Source organism: Stenella coeruleoalba, assembly GCF_951394435.1.
Source record: "Stenella coeruleoalba genome assembly, chromosome: 7".
Taxonomy (NCBI): domain Eukaryota; kingdom Metazoa; phylum Chordata; class Mammalia; order Artiodactyla; family Delphinidae; genus Stenella; species Stenella coeruleoalba.
Window position 1 is genome coordinate 23839258 of NC_137153.1, and position 25483 is coordinate 23864740.

Consider the following 25483-nt stretch of genomic DNA (forward strand, 5'->3'; position numbering starts at 1 on the left):
GTGTAATAGCCAACAAGTGGAAACAACAGGTAAGTAGATTTTAATAACTACAGTATATTCACATAAAAGAATACTACTCAGAAATAAAAAAGGAACAAACTTTTCATACCTACAACTACAACTAAGTACATACTGGGATTTTCTTGGCAGTCCAGTGGTTAGGACTCTGTGCTGTCACTGCCAAGGGCCTGGGTTCAATTCCTGGTCAGGGAACTAAGATCCCACAAGCCACGTGGCATGGCAAAAAAAAAAAAGTATATACTATATGATTCCACTTAATAAAATTCTAGAAAATGCAAACTAATCTCTAGTGTCAGAGAGAAGATCAGCGTTTGCTGCCCACAGGGCAGAAGAAAAGTAAAAGTGAGAAGAGGTTTCAAAGAAACATGAGTAAATTTTGAGAGGACAATGGATATGTTCATTTTCTTCATTATGATGTGTCATAGATACAAAAATATGTCAAAACTCATCAAAGTGTATACTTTAAATGTGTGCAGTTTATTGTGTGTCAATTGTGCCTTAACAAATATGAAAAAAAGAAAGAATAAAGGAGCCAGAACTAGACTGAAATACAGATTAGGATTGAGTACACAGTAATTACTTGTGGCATTTCAAATTAGTGAGAAAAAAAAGGATCATTAAAAAATGGATAGAGACAAATGAAAATGAAAACATAACTTTACAAAATGTATGGGATGCAGCAAATGCAGTTCTAAGATGGAGGTTCATAGTGATACAGGTCTTCCTCAAGAAACAAGAAAAATCTCAAATAAACAACCTAACCTACCACCTAAAGGATTAGAAAAAGAATAAACAAAGCCCAAAGTCAGCAGAAGGAAGAAAATAATAAAGATCTGAGAGGAAATAAAATAGAGTTAAAAGAACAACAGAGGGACTTCCCTGGTCGCACAGTGGATAAGAATCTGCTTGCCAACGCAGGGGACACAGGTTCAATCCCTGGTCCAGGAAGACCCCACATGCCACGGAGTAACTAAGCCTGTACGCCACAACTACTGAGCCTGCGCTCTACAGCCCACGAGCCACAACTTACCTAGCCTGTGTGCCACAACTACTGAAGCCTGCGTGCCTAGAGCCCATGTTCCACAAGAAAAGCCACTGCAAGGAGAAGCCTGCACACTGCAACGAAGAGTAGTCCCCGCTCGCCACAACTAGAGAAAGCCTGTGTACAGCAATGAAGACCCAAGGCAGCCAAAACTTAATAAACAAATAAATTTATATATATAAAAAATAAGAAACAGACAATTTAAACAGACAGATCACTAGAACTGAAATTGAATCTGTAATTTTAAAAAACTCCCTGCAAACAAAAGTCCAGGACCAGACTGCTTCACTGGGGAATTCTTTCCAACTTATAAAGAACTTATACCTACCCTTCTCAAGCTACTCCAAAAAACTGAAGAGGAGGGAACACTCCCATAATCATTCTATGAGGCAACCATTACCCTGATACCAAAACCAGACAAAGACACTACAAAAAAAAGAAAATTACAGGCCAATACCTTCAATGAATATAGATGCAAAAATCCTCAACAAAATATTAGCAAACCAAATTCAACAATACATAAAAAGGATCATATACTATGACCAAGCTGGATTCATTCCAGGGACAGAAGGTTGGTTCAATATACTCAAATGAATCAATGGGATACACCACATTAACAAAAAAGAAAGCCAAAAACCACATGATCATCTCAATAGACACAGAAAAAGTATTTGAAAAAAATTCAACATCCATTCATGATAAAATTGCTCATCAAAGTGATACAGAGGGAACATATCTCAACATAATAAAGTTCATTTACAACAAACCCACAGCCAACGTAATACTCAATGGTATTGAGCTGAAAGCCTTTTCACTAAATTCAGGAACAAGACAAGGGTGCCCACTCTCACTGCTTACATTCAACATAGTATTGCAAGTCCTAGCCACAGCAATCAGACAAGAAAAAGAAATAAAAGGTATCCAAGTTGGAATGGAAGAAGTAAAACTGTCTCTACCTGCAGATGATATGATACTCCATTTTCAGAATGCTAAAGTCTCCACACAAAAACTATCAGAACTAATATATGAAGTGAGCGAGGTAGCAGGGTGTAAGATCAATACACAGACATCTGTTGCATTACATATACTAATAATGAAATGTCAGAAGCAGAAACTAAAAAAACAATCTCTTTTAAAATTACATCGAACAAACAAAGTTTACAGGAATAAACTTAACCAAGGAGGTGAAAGACTTACACTCTGAAAACTATAAAATAATGATACAGGAAATTAAAGATGATTCAAAGAAAATGGAAAGCTATCCCATGCTCTTGGACTAGAAGAATTAATATTGTTAAAGTGGCCATACTACTCAAAGCAACCTACAGATTTAATGCAATTCCTATCAAAATACCCAGAACATTTTTCACAGAACTAGAACAAATAATCCTAAAATTTATGTGGAACCACAAAAGATCCCAAACTGCCAAAGCAATCTTGAGAAAAAGAACAAGTTGGGGTATCACCCTCCCAGACATGAAACTATACTACAAAGCTACAGTAATCAAAACACAGTGACACTGGCACAAAAACAGACTGTAGACCAATAAACATAGATCAATAGATCAGAGAGCCAAGAAATAACCCCATGCAGCTAGAGTCAATTAATCTATGACAAAGGAAGCAGGAATATACAATGGAGAAAAGACAGTCTCTTCAACAATGGTGTTGGGGAAAACTGGCCTACGTGGAAAACAATGAAATTAGACTTTCTCACACCATATACAAAAAAAAAACCTCAAAATGGCTTAAAGATCTAAATGTAAGACATGACACCATAAAACTCCTAGAAGAGAAGACAGGTAAAACTTTGACATAAATTGCAGCAATATTTTCTTAGATCAGTCTCCCAAGGCAAAATAAATAAATAAATAAAAGCAAAAATAAAGAAATAGGACCTAATCAAACCTAAAAGCTTTTGCACAGCAAAGGAAACCATCAACACTACAGACAACCTACAGAATGGGAGAAAACATATGCAAACAATGCTACTGCCAAGTGATTAATTTCCAATATACAAACAGCTCAATATGAAAAAAATAAACAATCTTATCAAAAAATGGGCAGAAGAGCTAAACAGACATTTCTCCGAAGAAGACATACAGATGGCCAACAGACACATGAAAAGATGTTCAAAATCGTTAATTATCAGAGAAATGCAAATCAAAACTACAATGAGGTATCACCTCACTCTAGTCAGAATGGCCATTATCAAAAAGTCTATAAATAATAAATGCTGGAGAGTGTGGAGAAAAACGCACCCTCTTCTACACTGTTGGTAGGAATGTAAATTGGTTCAGCCACTATGGAGAACACTATGGAGGTTCCTTAAAAAACCAGAAATGGAACTACCATATAATCCAGCAATTCCAATCCTAGGTATATATCCAGAAAAAAACAAACACTCTAATTTGAAAAGATACATGTACCCCAATGTTCATAGTGGCACTATTTACAATAGCCAAGACATGGAAACAACTCAAATTCCCATCAACAGATGATTGGTTTAAGAAGATGCAGTATATATACACAATGGAAAAATACTCAGCCGTAAAAAAGAATGAAATATTGCCATCTGCAGCGATAAGGATGTACCTAGAGAATATTACACTTAGTGAAGTCAGGCAGAGAAACTTAAATCACTTGTATATGAAATCTAAAAAATATACAAATGAATCTATATACAAAACAGAAATAGACTCAGAGACATAGAAAACAAACTTTCGGGTACCAAAGGGGAGAGAGAGGGGGAGAGGAACAAATTAGGAGTATGAGGTTAACAGATACAAACTACTATACATAAAATAGATAAGCAACAAGAATTTACTGTATAGCACAGGGAATTATACCTAGTATCTTGTAATAACTTATAATGGACTATAATCTGCAAAAAAGAAGAATCACTATGCTGTACACCTGAAACTAACACAATACTGTAAATCAACTATACTTCAATTTAAAAAAAAAAGAAAAAATAGAATAATTTCCTACTCATTTAAAAATTAAAATTCTTTATGAATTTAAAATTAATATGTAGAGGCTGCCCTGGTAGCACAGTGGTTAAAATCCACCTGCCAATGCAGGGGACATGGGTTCGAGCCCTGCTCCAGGAAGATCCCACATGCCATGGAGCAACTAACTACTGAGCCTGCGCTCTAGAGCCCATGCTCCACAACAAGAGAAGCCACCACAATGAGAAGCCCGCGCACCGCAACGAAGAGTAGCCCCCACCCGCTGCAACTAGAGAAAGCCCACATGCGGCAACAAAGACCCAACACAATCAAAAATAAATAAATAAAATAAATTTTAAAAATATTTTTAAAAATTAATATGTAAAAAATTAAACAATGAAACTGGATGAAAACATAGATATTCATACACTCTTGGGAATAAAAAAAATCCCCACAAACTTCAGAAAAGATGGATTGTTCTGTAGTAATGGTAACAAGTAGTCATAAGAACCAATTTTAAACCTGCTTAATTAATCTACATCAACTCACCTCAGAAAACACACTTTTGCAAGCCAACTCAACCAGTGTCATCCCCTTGTTTCTGGAAATGAGGGAATGATAATCCAATAAGCATCCCACCAAGTGCTAATCAATCAATAGTCTCACCTGAGCAACAATGCTTTTACAGACGATGTTGACCTACTTGGCCCGTTTTAAGTCTGCAGTCCTGAACTACACACTTCTCAAATACAGTACTCTATATAAGATCAACAGTCTCTTACTGTAGTAAGCAGTAAATCAGCTTTCTCTAAAAGGTCTCATCATCCTTTGATAATTCTGGAGGTCTCAGCAAGATAACTGTGAAAACTCTTCCCAGGCAACACTCCAGGGAGTCTCAAACCAATAGATGCACTCATTGGGCCCCTTATGCTTAATTCCACTGTCCTTCAGATCTGCTGACAAGTTAGTCAATCCCAACAACCATCTGACGTCTAACTAGTTTCATTAGGCTCTAGTTGCTTTAATAATATTGACCTTTCAGTTTAGAAGTGCATTATCTGGTATATAATTAGACCTAGCTCTTTGTACAAGGTTTTTAGGCTTTTTGTTTTGAAGATATACTATTTGAAAATACTTTTGCTATTAAACTGATTATTCTTCATTTGCTTATTTTGCTTTTGCTATTACTTGTCAATATGCATAAAGTCTTCTTTTATTTGTTTTTGTTTTGTCCTCGATTTCCTTGTCTCTGTTAAATGTACGTGGGAGTGTTTGTTCTATAAGGAATGGATAGAGGCATAGCCAGATAAGTCTTGAAAACAAGCCAACCTACTCCCGAGACATTATGGTTGGAGGTCCATTAGATCAGCAACCAATTTGTAAAAAAGCAAATTTCTCAAATGTCATGAAGGCATTCCTTGTCAATTTGTGAAAGAAGGTGACTATTTATTTAGTTCAAATTCCAGGGTCAATGATAGTTGGGTCACTGATCTCATGGCCCCTTCCTATCTGTGGTTGGAACCTGAGATACAGTTCACAAACACACATCCTTAGACGACCTTAGTGCTTCTTTCTCTTGTTTGTCATGGGTTTGCTAATGTCAAAGTCTCAACATCTCCCTGCTTCTGATATAAAGACACACTACAATCCTAACTCTTGCACTTTCCTTGGTAAATAGAAAAAAAATTTTTTTGAGTTAAAGTTAAAATGCCCAAAGTGCACATGTGACATTTTCCAGTATAGATCACATGCTAAATTATAAAACAAACCTCAATAAAAGGATAGAAATACACAAAGTAAGTCCTCTGACAACCACAGAATGAAATTAGAAATAAATAACAGGAAGAAATTTGGGGAAGTACACAAGTATGTGGAAATTAAACAATATATTACCCTAGATAATCAATGGGTCAAACAAGACATTACAAGGGAAATTAAAAAATACTTTGAGTTAGATGAAAATGAAAATACAACATAATCAAACTTACGGTATACATCTAAAGCAATACTTACAGGAGAATTTATAGCTGTAAATTCTTACATTAAAAAGAAAAAATACCTCAAATAAATAACCAAAACTTCTACCTTGAGACACTGGAAAAAGAAGAGCAAACTAAACCTGAAACAAGCAGAAGATGAGATGACAGGGGGTTGGGAGCCCATGAGTAGCTTCAGGACTGGGGATGGTCCCCAGAAAGACTAAGGCATAACCTAGTCTTTCAGCCCCATAACTGAGAACTTTCAGCCCCACCCCTCAATTTCTGGGGAGGGGAGAGGGGGCTGCAGATTGAACTTGGTCACCAAAGACCAATGATCTAACCAATAATGCCTACATAACAGAACCTCCATAAAAACCTCTAACTAATGGGTGTGGGGGAGCTTCTTGATTGCTCAATTCATGGAAGTGCTGGGAGGGTGGGTGTGCCTGGAGAGAGCATGGAAGCCCCCAACCCCCTATTCTCCTCCACTGCTCCAAGCATTTCTTCCATTTGGCTCTTCCTGAGTTTGCACCCTTTATAATGAACCAGTAATAGTAAGTTTTAAAACATTTAAAAATAAAGCAAGCAGAAGGAAGTAAATAATCAATATGGGTGGAAAGTAATGAAACAAGGACATCAACAAAACCAAACGCTGGTGTTTTTAAGAGAACAACACTGACAAACCTTTAGCTAGACCACCTGTGGAAAAAAGGAGACCCAGATTGCTAAAATCAGGAATGAAAGAGGGGACATCACTACTGGCCTCACAGAAATAAGAAGGATTATAAGGGAATACTTTGAACAGCAGTATGCCAACAAATTAGATCCCTTTAAATGAAATGGATAAATTCCTAGAAAGTCATAAACTACCAAAACTGACCCAAGAATAAATTAAAAATGTGAAGAAACCTCTAACAAGACAATGAATTAGTAATTAAAAAGCTGAACACAAAGAAAAACCCAAGCCCAGATGGCTTCACTGTTGAATTTCTACTGAGCATTCAAAGAAGAATGAATACCCATCCTTTACAACTCTTCAAAAAAATAGAACAGGGAGGGAATACTTCCCTTTTTTTTTTTTCTATAAGGTCAGTATTACCCAGATATCAAAACCAGACAAAGGCATCACAAGAAAACGACAGACCAATATCTCTTATGAATACAGACACAAAAATTCCCAACAAAATACAAGCAAACCAAATCCAGCAACATAGGAAAAGAATTAAACAATATGACCAAGTAGGATTTATCCCAAGAATGTAAGGTGGATTTAACATCCAAAACTCAATTTAAAAATCAGATAGAATTTTTAAAGTGGTCATCTCTATAGACACAGGAAAAGCAGTCAACAAAATCCAACAGCCTTTCATGATAAAAACACTCATCAAACTAAGAATAAAAAGGAACTTCCTCAACTTGATAAAGGGCATCTTCAAAAACCCATAACTAACATCATACTTAATAATGAAAGACTGGATGCTTTTCCGCCCTAAAATCAGAACAGGAAAAGGATGTCCACTCTCACCACTTCTATTCAGCACTGTACTAGAGGTCCCAGCAGGGCAATTCAGCAAGAAAAAAATAAAAGACATCCATATTGGAAAGGAAGAAGTAAAAATATCTCTATTTTCAGATGACATGACCTCTTATATAGAAAATTCCAAGGTATCCATGAAAAAACTATTAGAATAAATGAATTCAAAGAGGCTGAAGGGGGCTTCCCTGGTGGCGCAGTGGTTGAGTGTCCGCCTGCCGATGCAGGGGACACGGGTTCGTGCCCCGGCCTGGGAAGATCCCACATGCCGCGGAGCGGCTGGGCCCGTGAGCCATGGCCGCTGAGTCTGCGCATCCGGAGCCTATGCTCCGCAACGGGAGAGACCACAACAGTGAGAGGCCTGCGTACCGCAAAAAAAAAAAAAAAAAAGAGGCCGAAGGATAAAAGATCAATATACAAAAATCAACTGTATTTCTATACACTTGCAATGAACAATCCAAAAATGAAATTTAAAAATTCAATTTACAAAATCCTCAAAAAGACTAAAATACCTGTACTTAGGAATAAATGTGAAACTTATACTCTGAAAACTACAAAACACTGTTTAAAGAAATTAAAGAAGATCTAAATAAATGGAAAAACTCTTCTGTTCATAGATCAGAAGACTTAATTTTGTTAAGATGGCAATACTCTTCAAATTAACCTACCGATTCAACAGATCCCTATCAGAATTCCAGTTGACATATTGGTGGAGTTTGACAAGCTGATTCTAAAATTCATATACAGTGCAAGAGATCCAGAATTGTCAAAACAATCTTGAAGAAGAACAAGGTTGGAAGACTCGTATTTCCCAATTTCAAAACTTAATACATAGTAACAGTAATAAGACAGTGCGGCACTGTATTAAGACAGTCATATAAACCAATGGAACAGAACTGAGAGTCCAGAAATAAACCCATGTGTTGAACTGATTTTCAACAAGGGTGCCAAGAACACTCAGTGGAGGAAAGAACAGTCTTTCCAATAAATGGTGCTGAAATAACTGGATATCCACATGCAAAAGAATGAAGTTGGACCCCTACCTCATACCACATACAAAAATTTATTCAAAATAAATCAAAGACCTAAATATAAGAGCTAAAACTGGAAAACTCTCAGAAGAAAACATAGGGGTAAATCTTTATGGCCTCAGATTTTGCAATGGATTTTTACATGACACCAGGAACACAAGCAGCAAAAGAAAAAACAGATAAACTGGACTTCATGAGACTGAAAATTTTTGTGTTTCAAATGACTTTATCAAAAAACTGAAGAAAACCTACAGAATAAGAAAAAATTCCCAAATCATGTATCTGATAAGAGACTTGTATCTTGAATGTATAAAGAAATCTTGCAACTCAGTAATAAAAAGGCAAATGACTCAATTTAAAAAGCAGGCAAAGGATCTGAATAGACATTTCCTCAAAGAAGATATACAAATAGCCAATAAGCACATAAACAGATTTTCAACATCATTAATCATCAGGGAAATGCAAATCAAAACCACACCATTTCCCATCCACTTGGATGATTAGAATCATAAACACAGATAATAATAAGTGTTGGTGAGGATATGGACAAATCGGAACCCTCACACACTGCTGATGGGAATGTAAAACAGCACAGCCACTTTGGAAAACAGTGTGGCGGTTCCTCAAATGGTGAAACATAAAGCTAACACATGATCCAGCAATTCCACTTGTAGGTATCTACAGAAGAGATGAAAACGTAAGTCTACAAGAAACACTTGCACGTGAATGTTCATAGTAGCATTATTCATAATAGCCCCCGAAGTGAAAATAACTCAAATGTCTGTCTATAAACGAATGTATAAAACAAAATAAGATACAACCATTCAATGCAATATTATTAAGCCACTGAAAAGGAATGAAGTACCTACACAGGCCACAACACGTATGAACCCTGAAAACATTGCTAAGTGAAAGATTATTACACATATATTATGTGATCCTATTTACACAAAATGTCCAGAATAGGCCAATCTATAGATATAGAAAGTATATCAGTGGTTGCCTATGTCTGGGGGAAAATGAGGGAATTAAAAAGTGATGGCTAAGGGGTGCAGGATTTCTTTTTCTATTTTTTTAATAAATTTATTTATTTTACTTATTTTTGGCTGCGTTGGGTCTTTGTTGCTGTGCACAGGCTTTTCTCTAGTTGTGGTGAGCGGGGTCTACTCTTTGTTGTGGTGTGTGGGCTTCTCATTGCAGTGGCTTCTCTTGCTGTGGAGCAAGAGCTCTAGGCGTGTGGGTTTCAGTAGTTTCGGTGCACTTCTTAACCACTGTGCCACTAGGGAAGCCCCAGGATTTCTTTTTGAGGCCATGAAAATGTTCTAAAATTGACTGTTCAGATGAATGTACAGCTATGTGAATATATTAAGCCACAGTTAAAATGGGTGAATTGAATGGTGTGTGAATCATGTCTTAATAAAGCTGTTAAAAAATATCACACATAGGGCTTCCCTGGTGGCGCAGTGGTTGCGAATCTGCCTGCCAATGCAGGGGACACGGGTTTGAGCCCTGGTCTGAGAAGATCCCACATGCCGCGGAGCAACTGGGCCCATGAGCCACAACTACTGAGCCTGTGCGTCTGGAGCCTGTGCTCTGCAACAAGAGAGGGCGCGACAGTGAGAGGCCCGCGTACCGCGATGAAGAGTGGCCCCCGCTTGCCACAACTAGAGAAAGCCCTCGCACAGAAACAAAGATCCAACACAGCCATAAATAAATAAATAAATTTAACAATTCACGACATATGTCAATATTAAAAATATATATATATACCACACATATTAATTACTTCACAGTTTCACTGGGTCAGTAATTTGAGTGTGGCTTAATTGGGTGCCTCTGGTTCAGCATCTTGCACAAGGCTGCAAGCAAGGTGTCAACCAGGGCTGCAGACATCTCAAGCCTCAACTGAAGGAGGATCTGGTTCTAAGCTCACTTCATTGGGGTGCTCCACAACCTGGCAGCTGGCTTCCCCAGGGTGAGTGACCTGAGACAGCAAGAGAGAGCACCCAAGACAGACACCATAGTCTGTTTATAATCTCACTTCAGAAGTGACATCCATTGACACCAAAAGCAAAGGCAACAAAGGCAAAATTAACAAGTAGGACTACACCAAACCAAAAAGATTGGGACTTCCCTGGTGGTGCAGTGGTTAAGAATCTGCCTGCCAATGCAGGGGACACGGGTTCAATCCGTGGTCCAGGAAGATCCCACATGCCGCGGAGCAAATAAGCCCGTGCGCCACAACTACTGAGCCTGTACTCTAGAGCCCGCGAGCCACAACTACTGAAGCCTGTACACCTAGAGCCCATGCTCCACAACAAGAGAAGCCACTGCAATGAGAAGCCCGCGCACCGCAAGGAAGAGTAGCCCCCGCTCACCACAACTAGAGAAAGCCCACACGCAGCAACAAAGACCCAATGCAGCCAAAAATTAATTAATTAATTTTTAAAAAAACCCACCCATTTCTCTTAAAAAAAAAAAAACCCAAAAGCTTCTGCACAGCAAAGGAAACCATCAACAAAATGAAAAGACAACCTACAAAATGGGAGAAAGTATTTGCAAATCACATATCTGATAAGGGGTTAATATCCAAAATATATAAAAAACTCACATAACTCAATAGCAAAAAAAAAAAGCAAACAATCTGATTAAAGAATGGGCAAAGAATCTGAACAGATATTCTTCCAAAGAAGACATACAAATGGCCAACAGGTACATGAAAACGTGCTCAACATCACTAATCATCAAGGAAATGCAAATCAAAACCACGAGATCACCTCACACCTGTTAGAACGGCTATTATCAACAATACAAGAAACAAGTGTTGGTGAGGATGTGCAGAAAAGGGAACCCTTATACGCTTTGGTGGGAATGTAAATTGGTGCAGCCACTATGAAAAACAGAAGGGAGGGTCCTCAAAAAACTAAAAACAGAACTACCATATGATTCAGCAATTCCACTTCTGGGAATTTACCTGAAGGAAATAAAAACACTAACTCAAAAAGATATATACACTACCATATTTGCTGCATTATTTACAAAAGCCAAGACCTAGAAGCATCATAAGTGTCCATGAATAGATGAATGGAAAAAGGAAACGTATATATAAGTATACACACACACACACACACACACTGCAATATTATTCAGCTATAAAGAAAAGAAGGAAATCCCGCCATTTGTGACAACACGAATGGACCTCAAGAGCATTTATGTTAAGTGAAATAAGGCAGACAGAGAAAGACAAATACTGTATGATTTCATGTATGTGTGAAATCTAACAGAAAGGAAGGGAGGGAGGGAGGGAGAGAGGGAGAGAGGGAGAGAGGGAGAGAGGGAGAGAGAGAGGGAGGAAGGGAGGGAGGGAGGGAGGGAGGAAGGAAGGAAGGAAAAAAGGGAGGGAGGGAGGGAGGAAGGAAGGGAGGGAGGGAGGAAGGAAGGAAGGAAGGAAGGAAGGAAGGAAGGAAGGAAGGAAGGAAGGAAGGGAGAAACCAAACCTTCAATTCATACAGAGAACAGATTGGTGGTTGCCAGATGCAGGGGGTAGGAAATAGGTAAAATGGGTGAAGGTGGTCAAAAGGTACAAATTTCCAGTTATAAAATAAATATGTCCTGGGGTTGTAATGTACAACATGGTGACTATAGTTAATAATAGTATACTGGGCTTCCCTGGTGGCGCAGTGGTTGAGAGTCTGCCTGCCGATGCAGGGGACACGGGTTCATGCCCCGGTCTGGGAAGATCCCACATGCCGCAGAGCGGCTAGGCCCGTGAGCCATGGCCGCTGAGTCTGTGCGTCCAGAGCCTGTGCTCCGCAACGGGAGAGGCCACAACAGTGAGAGGCCCGCGTACCGCAAAAAAAAATAAAATAAAAAATAAAAAATAAAAAAAAATAATAGTATACTGTATATTTGAAAGTTGCTTTCAAATCTTAAAAGTTCTCACCACAAGAAAAAATTTGTTCATGTCTGGTAATGGATGTTAACAAGACTTACTGTGGTGATCATTTTGCAATATATACACACATTATGTTGTACACCTGAAATTAATATGACATATGTCAATTACATCCCAATTTTTTTAAAAGTAATATTCTATCCAATCCCTTTTGTCATTTTTTTTTTTTTTTTTGCGGTACGCGGGCCTCTCACTGTTGTGGCCTCTCCCATTGCAGAGCACAGGCTCCAGACGCGCAGGCTCAGCAGCCATGGCTCACGGGCCTAGCCACTCCGCGGCATGTGGGATCTTCCCGGACCGGGGCACGAGCCCGTGTCCCGTGCATCGGCAGGCGGACTCTCAACCACTGCGCCACCAGGGAAGCCCTGCCATATCTTTTTTAAAAACTGTAGTATAGTTGATTCACAATGTTGTGTTAGTTTCACGTGGACAGCCAAGTGATTCAGTCATACATATATATCTATTCTTTTTCAGATTCTTTTCCATTATAAGTTATTACAAGATATTGAATATAGTTCTCTGTGTTATACAGAAGGTCCTTGTTGTTTATTTTGTATACAGTAGTGTGTATATATTAATTTTAAACTCCTAATTTATCCCTCCCCATCTTTCCCCTTTGGTAACCGTGAGTTTGTTTTTTTATGTCTGTGAGTCTATTCTCGTTTGTAGATAAGTTCATTTTTAACTTTTTTTTTTAAGATTCTACATATAAGTCATATCATATGATATTTGTCTTTCTCTGTTGACTTACTTCACTTAATATGATAATCTCTGGGTCCAGCCATGTTGCTGCAAGTGGCATTATTTCATCCTTTTTATGGCTGAGTAATATTCCATTGTGTGTGTGTGTATGTGTGTGTGTATACACACACACCACATCTTTATCCATTTATCTGTCAGTGGTCATTTAGGTTGCTTCCATGTCTTGGCTATTGTAAACAGTGCTGCTGTGAACATTGGGGTACATGTATCTTTTCAAATTAGAGTTTTCTCTGCATATATGCCCAGGAATGGAACTGGTGGATCATATGGTAACTCTATTTTTAGTATTTTAAGTAATGGAGGTTCCTCCATACTGTTGTCAATTGTGGCTGCACCAATTTACATTCCCACCAACAGTGTAGAGGAGGGTGCCTTTTACTCCACACCCTCTCCAGCATTTATTATTTGTAGACTTTTTGATGATGGCCATTCTGACCAGAGTGAGGTGATACTTCATTGTAGCTTTGATCTGCATTTCTCTAGTTCTAATTTGCATTTCTCTAATAATTAGCAATTTTGAGCATCTTTCCATGTGTCTGTTGGCCATCTGTATGTCTTCTTTGGAGAAATGTCTATTTAGGTCTTCTGACCATTTTTTAATTGGGTTGGTTGTTGCCATATTTCATTCATTAGAAACAAGTCAATAAATCCAGCCCACACTCAGGGGGGCAGGAGGAGTTGATTACAGAAGGGCCAAGCAGCAGAAATACTGGGAAACCACATCTAGACACATTACAGGTATTCCTCAGAGATACTGTGGTTAAGTTACAAACTGCAATAAAGCGAGTATTACAAAGCAAGGCCCTCAAAATTTTTGGTTTCCTAGTGCATGTAAAAGTTGCATCTGATGAAACTGTAAACTCACAGATGTTCAATGAGCCCAAGTAATTTAAAAAATATAAAGAAAACTAAAGGCAGTTTTTAATCAAATTGATTAAATCAAGTTGGTTTAATCTGAAAAACAGTCTAAGAGGAAAAATTATGCAGGATAACACAGATAAGAATGATAGCAAACTTCTTTGTGGAGACATGGAAAGCCAGAAGAGGAGTGCCATCTTTGAAGCTCTGAAAGAAAACAATTTTAAGCTAAGATTCCATACTCATCAATAATATCTTTCAAAAATGAAAGTGAGGGCTTCCCTGGTGGTGCAGTGGTTGAGAGTCCGCCTGCCGATGCAGGGGACACGGGTTTGTGCCCCAGTTCGGGAAGATCCCACATGCCGCGGAGCGGCTGGGCCCGTGAGCTATGGCTGCGGAGGCTGTGCATCCGGAGGCTGTGCTCTGAAACGGGAGAGGCCACAACAGTGAGAGGCCCGTGTACCGCAAAAAAAAAAAAAGAAAGTGAAATAAACACTTTTTTTAAAAGTTGTGTTTACACTATACTGTGGTCTATTAAGTGTGCAATAGCGTTGTCTAAAAATTGTACGTATCTTAATTTAAAAATACTTTATTGCTAAAAAATGCTAACCATCATCTGAGCCTTCAGCCAGTTGTAATCTTTTTGCAATAGTAATATCAAAGATCATTGATCGCAGATCACCATAACAAACATAATAATGATAAAAAGTTTGAAATATTGTGAGAATTATCAAAATATGACAGTGACACACAAAGTGAGCAAATGTTGTTGGAAAAATGGTGCCAACAGACTTTTTTGATGCAGGGTTGCCACAAACCTTCAACCTGTAAAAAACACCATAATGCATAGCGCAATAAAATGAGGAATGCCTGAATAGCGAGACTGCTGAAAACCAAAGGCAAAAAAAAACAAACAAACATATAATATCTTAAAACAAAAAAAAAGATATGTCATTAGCAGATTCCACACTAAAGGAAATACTACAGGGGGTTCTTCAAGCAAAGGCAAAATAAGATAGAATCCTAAGAGATGCAGAAGAAATGAAGAACAAATAAAATTTCAGAATACTGGAGTAAAGAGGGGCTCCCAAAACTCCCAAGGGAGCATGTGGGAGAAACATAGATTCTGGAATCAGAAATCAGAATGGAAGATGGCAGAGAAGGAAGACTCTGAGCTCACCTCCTCTCATGGACACACCAATATTACAACTATTTACAGAGTACTACTGATAAGAAAGATGGGACTCTACCAGAAAATTATCTTCTACAACTGATGATATAAAGAAGGAAGCACAATGAGATGGGTAGGAGGAATGGAGTTCTGATATAATCAAGTCCCATACCCCTGGGTGGGTAGCCCACAAACAGGAGGATAATTACAATTGCAGAGGTTCTCCCCAAGGAGTGAAGGTCTGAGCCCTGCACTGGGCTTCCCTGCACAAGGGTCCTACACTAGGAAGATGAGCACCCAGAATGTTTCACTTAGAAGGCCAGTGGGGCTTATTTTCAGGCGATCCAAAGGGCTGTGGGGAATAGAGACTCCACTCTTAAAGGGCTCACACAAAATCTCACATACTCTAGGACCCAGGGCAGAAGCAGTAATTTGAAAGGAGCCTGGACCAGACCTACCTGCTTATCTGGAGAGTCTCCCAGAGAGGCAGGAAGCAACTGCAGCTCACACTAGGCACACGGACACTGACAGCATTTTGAGGAGCTTGTTCTACCACATGAACGCTGGTGCTGGTAAGCACCACTTTGGAATCCTCCCTCTAGCTTGTCAGCCTCAGGACCCAACCCCACACCTCACCCACCAGCTTGTAGGCACCAGTACTGGGATACCTCAGACCTGGCAACTACCCAGGCAGGGAAACAGCCACATCCACCAGCAGGCAGGCTACCTTAAGACCCGCCTGAGCTCACAGCCACCACTGGACATGACCTTCTCCACCAGATGGCCTATGACCTGGCTCCACACACCAGTGAGCCAGCACTATCCCTAGGACCCCCTGGGCCCCATTCCTGCATACCAGCAGGCTGACAGCCCCAGGAGGTCCTGGGCCCCAGCCCTACCCACTAGCAGGCCAACACCAGCTCTAAGATACCTTGGACTCTTCAGCCAACCACTCCAGGAACCAGTCCCACTCACCAATAGGCTGGCATCAGCCTTAGGACACCCCAGAACCTGCAGTCAGCTGTGTCAGGAACCAGCCCCAATCATCTGGGAACACCAGTCTCACAAACACCCATGCCAGAAGCCAGCTGTGCTCACCAGTGAGCCAGCACTCGTCCCAGGACACCCTGGAGTTCCACAGCCAGCCACCTTGTGACTGGTCATGCCAATCAGAGGCTGGCAGCCTCTGCACAATGCAGGGCCTGGCAACCAACTGGACCAGGGCCAGCCACGCCTACCAGACCACCCACAATAGTCAGTCCACCACAACTGAAGGACCCATGCAGCCCACATGGGGACACCTATAGGGCATATAGACCAGAGGGGACCAAGCTGCTGGGACACATAGAATGTCTCCAAAAAAAGCCACTCCACCAAAGTCAGGAAATATAACCAACCTACCAGATACATAGAAATAGCAAGTTAGGCAAAATGAGGCGACAGAGGAACATGGCCCAAATGAAGGAACAAGATAAAACCAGAACTAAGTGAAGTGCAGACAGGCAATCCACCTAGTAAATAGTTCAAGGTAATGACCATAAAGATGATCAGAGAACTCAGTAGAAGAATGGATAAACAGAGTGAGGAGTTTAAAAACGAGTTAGAATACATAAAGGAAAATCAAAAGGAGCTGAAGAATACAGTAACTGAGATGAAATATATACTAGATGGAATCAACAGTAGATTAAATGATACAGAGGAATGGATCAGCAAGCTATAAGTCTGAGTAGTGCAAATCACTGAAGCTGAACCAAAAAAAAAAAAGCAAAAAGAATAAAAAGAAATGAGGACAATTTAAGAGATCTCTGGGACAACATCAATTGCAATAACATTCGCATTATAGGGGTCCCAAAAGGAGAAGAGAGAAAGAAAGGGGGTAGAGAGCATATCTGAACACATAATAGCTGAAAATCCCCCTAACGTGGGAAAGTAAACAGACATCCAGGTCCAGGAAGCACCAGAGAGTCCCAAATAGGATCAACCCAAAGAGGACCATACCAAGACACACTGTAATTACAATGGCAAAAATTAAAGATAAAAAGAGAATACTAAAAGCAGCCAGGGAAAAGCAACAAGTTACATACAAAGGAACTCCCGTAAGGCTATCAACTGACTTTTCAGCAGAAACTCTGCAAGCCAGAAGGGAGTGGCACAGGAGACACTGCTTTGGGAAACAACCCCGGTGTTCTCCTTACTTGCTGCAAGTAATAATAAATCTCCCAGAAAAAAAAAGGAGGGGAGGAGTGGCATAATATATTTAAAGTGATGAAAGGGGAAAATCTAAAACCAAGGACACTCTAACCAGCACGGCTCTTGTTCAGATTTCATGAAGAGATCAAAAGCTTTATAGACAAGCAAAAGCTAAAAGAGTTCAGCACCACCAAACCAGCTTGACAAGAAATGTTAAAGGGATTTCTCTAAGCAAAACAGAAAAAGCCACAACTACAAACATGAAAATTATGAAAGAAGAAAGCTCACTGGTCAAGGTAAATATACAGTAAAAGTAGAAAATCAACCACATACAAAGCTGGTAGGAAGGTTAAAAGACAAAAGCAGTAAAATCATCTATATCCACAGTAAGTAGTTAAGTGATACACAAAACAAAAAGATAAAAATATATCAAAAACAGTAATCATTGGGGGAGAGGAGTAAAAAATGCAGAGCTATTAAAATGTGTTTGAAATTAAGACAGCAGCAACTTAATCATATATATAAACCTCATGATAAACACAAACCAAAAATCCATAATAGATATACACAAAAAAGAAAAAGGAATCCAAACATAACACTAAAGATAGTCATTAAATCACAAAGGAAGAGAACAAAAACAGAAAAACGTAACAAAAAAGAACTAAAAAACAACCCAAAACAATTAAAAGAATGGCAATATGTACGTACCTACCAATAATTACTTTAAATGTAAAGGCACCAAATGATCCAAGCAAAAGACAGAGGAGCTGAGTGGGTACAAAAACAAGACCCATGTATATGTTGCTTACAAGACACTCACTTTAGATCTACAGAGATACATAGACTGAAAGTGAGACGATGGAAAAGTATTCTGTGCAAATGGAAATCAAAAGAAAGCCAGGGTAGCAATACATATATCAGACAAAATAGACTGTAAAAACAAAGACTGTTAAAAGAGACAAAAAAGAACACTACATAATGATCAAGGGATCAAGCCAAGAAGAAGATAAAACAATTATAAATATATATGCAACCAACATGGGAGCACTTAAACACATAAAAAAGTACGAACAGACATAAAGGGAGAAATTGGCAGTAACACAATAATAGTAGGGGATTTTAACACCCCACGTACATCAATGGACAGATCATCCAGAAAGAAAATTAGTAAGGAAACACTGACCTTAAATGACACATTAGACCAAATGAACTTAATAGATATATATAGAGAACATTCTATCCAAGAGCAGCAGAATACATTCTTTTCAAGTACATATGGAACATTCTCCAGGGTACATCACATACTAGGCTACAGAACAATTCTCAGTAAATTTAAGAAAATTGAAATCATATCAAGCATATTTTCTGACTATAACACTATGAGACTAGAAATCAACTACAAAGAAAAGAAAACTGCAAAAAACCAAACACGTAGAGGCTAAACAATAAGCTACTAAAAAAGGCATCACTGAAGAAATTTTAAAAATACCTGAAGACAAATGAAAAAAAACCCACAATGATCCAAAATCTATGGGACACAGCAAAAGTAGTTCTAACAGGAAAGTTTATAGTGATACAAGCCTATCTCAAGAAACAAGAAAAATCTCAAAGAAACAACCTAACCCTACACCTAAAGGAACTAGAGAAAGAAGAACAAACAAAATCCAAAGTCAGTAGAAGGAGAGAAATCATAAAGAACACAGCAGAAATAAACGAAATAGAGACTAAAAAGGCAACAGAAAGGATTAATGAAACTAAGAGCTTGTTCTCTGAATAGATAAACCTTGAGCTAGACACATCAAGAAAAAAAGAGTGCCCAGATCAATAAAATCAGAAGTGAAAAAGAAGTTACACTGTCACCACAGAAATACAAAGGATTACAAGAGATTATTACAAACAACTATGTGAATAAAATGGACAACATAGATGAAATAGACAAATTCCTAGAAATGTACAATTTCACAAGACTGAACCAGGAAGAAATGGACAATCTGAGCAGACCAATTACCAGTAATGAAATTTCAATAATAAAAAAACTCACAACAAACAAAAGTCCAGGACCAGACGGCTTCACAGGTGAATTCTATCAAAAATTTATACAAGAGTTAACACCTATCCTTCCCAAATTGCTGCAAAAACTTGCAAAGGAAGGCAAATTCTGAACTCATTCTATAAGGCCAGTATCACTTTGATACCAAATCCACACAAAGATATCCCCAAAAAAGAAAATTATAGGCCAATATCACTGAAAAATATAGATACAAAAATTCTCAACAAGATATTAGCAAACTGAATTCAACAATACATTAAAAGGATGTATATACCATGATCAAGTGGGCTTTATTCCAGGGATGGTTCAATATCCACAAATCAATCAGTGTGACACACCACATTAACAAACTGAAGAATAAAAATCATATGATCATCTCAGTAGATGCAGAAAAAGCTTTCGACAAAATTCAACACCCACTTATGATAAAAACTCTCTAGAAAGTAGGCATAGAGGGAACCTACCTCAACATAATAAAGGCCATATAATGACAAACCCACAGCCACCATTGTTCTCAATGGTGAAAAACTGAAACCATTTCCTCTAAGATCAGGAACAAGACAAAGTTGCCCACTCTCACCACTATTTTTCAACATAGTTTTGGAAGTCCTAGCCACAGCAATCAGAGAAAAAAAAGAAATAAAAGGAATCCAAATCGGAAAAGAAGAAGTAAAACTGTCACTGTCTGCAGATGACATGATACTATACATAGAGAACCCTAAAGATGCCACCAGAAAACTACTAGAGCTAATCAATGAATTTGGTAAAGTAGCAGGATACAAAATTAATGCACAGAAATCTCTCACATTCCCATACAGTAATGATGAAAACTCTGAAAGAGAAATTAAGGAAACACTCCCATTTACCATTGCAACAAAAAGAATAAAATACCTAGGAATAAACCCACCTAGGGAGACAAAAGACCTGTATGCAGAAAACTATAAGACACTGATGAAAGAAATTAAAGATAATACAAACAGATGGAGAGATATACTATGTTCTTGGAAAGGAAGAATGAACATTGTGAAAATGACTATACTACCCAAAGCAATCTACAGATTCAATGCAATCCCTATCAAACTACCAACAGCATTTTTCACAGAACTAGAACAAAAAATTTCACAATTTGTATGGAAACACAAAAGACCCCGAATAGCTAAAGCAATCTTGAGAAAGAAAAACAGAGCTGGAGGAATCAGGCTCCTGGACTTCAGACTATACTACAAAGCTACAGTAATCAAGATAGTATAGTACAGGCACAAAAACAGAAATAAAGATCAATGGAACAGGATAGAAAGTCCACAGATAAACCCACGCACATATGGTCACTTTATCTTTGATAAAGGAGGCAAGAATATACAATGGAGAAAAGACAGCCTCTTCAATAACTGGGGCTCAGAAAACTGGCCAGCTACATGTAAAAGAATGAAATTAGAACACTCCCTAACACCATATACAAAAATAAACTCAAAATGGATTAAAGACCTAAATGTAAGGCCAGATGCTATAAAACTCTTAGCAGAAAACAGAAGCAGAACACTCTATGACATAAATCACAGCAAGATCCTTTTTGAACCCCTCCTAGAGAAATGGAAATAAAAACAAAAATAAACAAATGGGACCTAATGAAACTTAAATGCTTTTGCATAGCAAAGGAAACCATAAAAAAGACGAAAAGACAACCCTCAGAATGGGAGAAAATATTTGCAAACAGAGCATCTGACAAAGGAATTATCTCCAAAATATAGAAGCAGCTCATGCAGCTCAACATCAAAAAAAAACTCAATCCAAAAATGGACAGAAGACCTAAAAAGACATTTCTCCAAAGAAGATATGCAGATTGCCAACAAACACACAAAAAGATGCTCAACGTCACTAATCATTAGAGAAATGCAAATCAAAACTACAATGAGGTATCACCTCACACTGGGCAGAATGGCCATCATCAAAAAATCTACAAACAATAAATGCTGGAGAGGGTGTGGAGAAAAGGGAACCCTCTTGCACTGTTGGTGGGAATGTAAATTGATACAGCCACTATGGAGAACAGTACGGAGGTTCCTTAAAAACTAAAAATAGAATTACCATATGATCCAGCAATCCCACTACTGGGCATATACCCTGAGAAAACCATAATTCAAAAAGAGTCATGTACCACAATGTTCATTGCATCTCTATTTACAATAGCCAGGACATGGAAGCAACCTAAGTGTCCATCAACAGATGAATGGATAAAGAAGATGTGGTACATATATACTATGTTGTATGTTGTATGTTGTAATGGAATATTACTCAGCCATAAAAAGAAATGAAACTGAGTTCTCTGTAGTGAGGTGGATGGACCTAGAGTCTGTCACACAGAATGAAGTAAGTTAGAAAGAGAAAAACAAGTATCATATGCTAACACATATATATGGAATCTAAAAAGAAAAAAATTGGTTCTGATGAACCTAGGGGCAGGACAGGAATAAAGACACAGATGTAGAAAACGGACTTGAGGACACGGGGAGGGGGAATGGTAAGCTGGGACGAAGTGAGAGAATAGCACTGACATATATACACTGCCAAATGTAAAACAGATAGTTAGTGGGAAACAGCTGTATCGCACAGGGAGATCAGCTCAGTGCTTTACGACCACCTAGAGGGGAGGGATAAGGAGGGTGGGAGGGAGATGCAAGAGGGAGTGGATATGGGGATATACATATGCATATAGCTGATTCATTTTGTTATACAGCAGAAACTAACACCACACTGTAAAGCAATTATACTCCAATAAAAATGTTAAAAAAAAACATAGAAAACACAATGAAACAGCACCTCACACTTGTCAAAATGGCTATCATCAAAAAGACCACAGATGGGGCTTCCCTGGTGGTACAGTGGTTAAGAATCTGCCTGCCAATGCAGGCGACATGTGTTCGAGCCCTGCTCCAGGAACATCCCACATGCCACAGAGCAACTACGCCTGAGCGCCACAACTACTGAGCCACAACTACTGAGCCTGCGCTCTAGAGCCCACGAGCCACAACTACTGAAGCCTGTGTGCCACAACTACTGAAGCCCGTGTGCCTAGAGCCCGTGCTCTGTAACAAGACAAGCCACTGCAGTGAGAAGCCCACGCACAACAAAGAGTAGCTCCCACTCGCTGTAACTAGAGAGAGCCCACACGTAGCAAAGAAGACCCAATGCAGCCAAAAATAATAAATAAAATAAATTTTAAAAAGAAAAAAAAAGATCACAGATAGCAAATGTTGGCAAGGATGTGGAGGAAAGGGAACTTCTGTACACTGTTGGTGAGAATATAAATTTGTGCAACCTCTGAGGAAAACAGTATTGAGGTTCCTCAAAAAACTAAACATATATCATATGAGCCAGCAATTCCACTCCTGGGTACATAACCAAAGAAAACACTAATTCATAAAGATGCATGCAAACCACTGCTCACAACAGCATTATTATTATTTACAATAGTCAAGATATGGGAGTAACCTAAGTGTCCACAAACGAATGGATAAAGAAGAACTGAGATACATACATACACATACACACACACATACACACACACACACTGCAATACTACTTAGCCATGAAAAAAGAATGAAATTTTGCCATTTGCAACAATATGGAAGGATCTGGAGGGTATTATGCTTAGTGAAATGAGTCAGAGAAAGACAAATACTGCATTTTATCACTTACATGTGGAATCTAAAAAAACAGACTAGTGAATATAACAAAAAAGAAAGAGATTCACAGTTAGAGAGAACAAACTAGTGGTTACCAGTGGGTAGAGGGAAGGAGGGAGGAGGAAGATAAGGGCATGGGATTCAGGGGGGTCCCAACTATCATGTACAAAATAAATAAGCTACAAGGATATACCATACAGCACAGGGAACATAGTCAATATTTTATAATAATTTTAAATGGAGTATAATCTATAAAAATTTTCAATCATTTCATTGTACATCTGAAATTAATATAATACTGTAAATCAACTATACCTCAATAAAAAATAAACTTAATTTCAAAAAGGAAATCAGAATGGCTTTAGATTTTTTCAACAGTAAACCTGAAAGCAAAAAGAAAATGGAGCAAAACTGCAGTGGCATTTTCTGGAGAGATCAACAAAAATATTCTGAAATTAATCTGGAAAATAAATGTGAAAACTAGTTATAGGAAAGAAAAAGGAAGATAGTGGATATAAGAGCAAGGTAGAAGGACTTGCCTTACCATACTAAAACATATTACTAACCATAATAATTTTTTAGAGGTGTAGTACCTACACAACATTTAACATACCAAATCCAAAATTAAAATATGAAAAAAAAGAAGGGATGAAGCAATATTAAAATCAAGTTTGGGCTTGCTCAAAAGGTACAAATAAGGTAAAAAAGATATAAGGATGGTGTAAGAGGTCGTTGTTTACTCACTTACAGAATGAAAAAGTGGAAAAATTCAGAAATAAGGTGTATTCAAATAGAGCGGTACTATGAGAACACCCAAAGAGTTAAATTTAAATAAGGAAATAGTCTCACTGTGAAAGAATATGTGAACATGAATAAAGATTATACCGAAGGAAAAAAAAACCAATGGAACCATGATTTTTAAATTCCAAGGGAAAACTATCTCCAAACTCAAATTTTATGCCCAATCAAACTAAGGTAAAATAAAGAGATTTCAAACACGTAAGAGCTCAGAAACAAGAGAGTAAACCGGGAAGAAGTCGTCATGGGATCGAACTACAGGATACCTGTGGTGAGAGGGAAAGGGAGTCGTCGCCACAGTGAAGGGGAATCCCAGACAGTAACTATCAGCTACGCTGGAGAGCAACCAGTCCAGCGTCACTGAACACTCTCCCTAGTCAATATCAATCAAATTGCCAATTGACTTTCTGTCTTATTTTCACTAAATTATTCAAAGTTTCACACGAAGGAGTAAGGGGGGGTACAGAATAAAAATTCTGAAAACAGAATTCCTTGACAAATAATAAAACCTAATAAAACTGCAATAATTAAAACAGTATCACACTGGTTTGAACCAGTGGTTCAAAATGAAATATTCAGAAATAAATCCAAGTATTTTAGCATTTGATAGTGATTTAAATCTAAAGAAGAATGTTTTTCAATAAATTGTGTAACGGCACCAAAACAATCATTATGATCCTAACATCACACCAAGTTCCAGAAGGTTTAAAACACTGGAAATTATAACAAGTAGACCTTTCTAAGTAGAAAAACAAAGACAGTAACCATAAAGAAAGAAAGAGTGAATTTAAAGACATCTATTTTTATGTAATAAACATTCTTGAACACTTACTACAGGCTAGGAATAAACTATGTCTGGGTGTACCATGTGAGAGAAAGAGAGATGGTCCCCACTATCAAGGAGAGAGAGTCTAGGAGAGACAAAATAAATAATTACAAATTCAGTCAAAAAGGTCTGAGTCTTCCTTAACCTCTCTCTTTCTCTCACACTCCACCACCCAGTTGGGAAATTGACTGAACGCTACTTTGAGAACATATCCAGAGGCCAACCCCTTCTCACCACCTTTACTGCTGCCACCCCCTCATTTCTCCACTGGATTAATACAAGAGCTTCCTGGCTGGTCTCCCCACTTCTACCCCATCCCACCAAACCTATTCTCCACGCAGTAAGTAACAAGAGGGATCCTTTCACAACTCAAGTCACATCGTGTCACTCCTTGGCTACAAGCCCTATGTTTCACTCACACTAAAACCGAAACTCTTGACAACAGACTTACAAAGCTCTATATCCTCAGCTCTTCCTTCCAACTACTTCATCCTTCCACTGCCCTCACCTCACTTGCTCTGCTCTAGCCACCCTGGCTTCCCTGCTGCTCCTTGAAGAGCCAGACATATTTCTGGCTTAGGCCTTTACCTCAGCTGTCCCTCTAACAAGAATTCCCTTAGCCCAATTATTTA

General features: G+C 38.5%; 1 protein-coding gene across 4 annotated transcripts in view; it reads right to left on the reverse strand.

The window, feature by feature from the left end:
• PIWIL2 (piwi like RNA-mediated gene silencing 2) overlaps positions 1–25483 on the reverse strand; it is an 88136-nt gene that overhangs the window by 51699 nt on the left and 10954 nt on the right. The gene's annotated exons all lie outside the window — the stretch shown is intronic.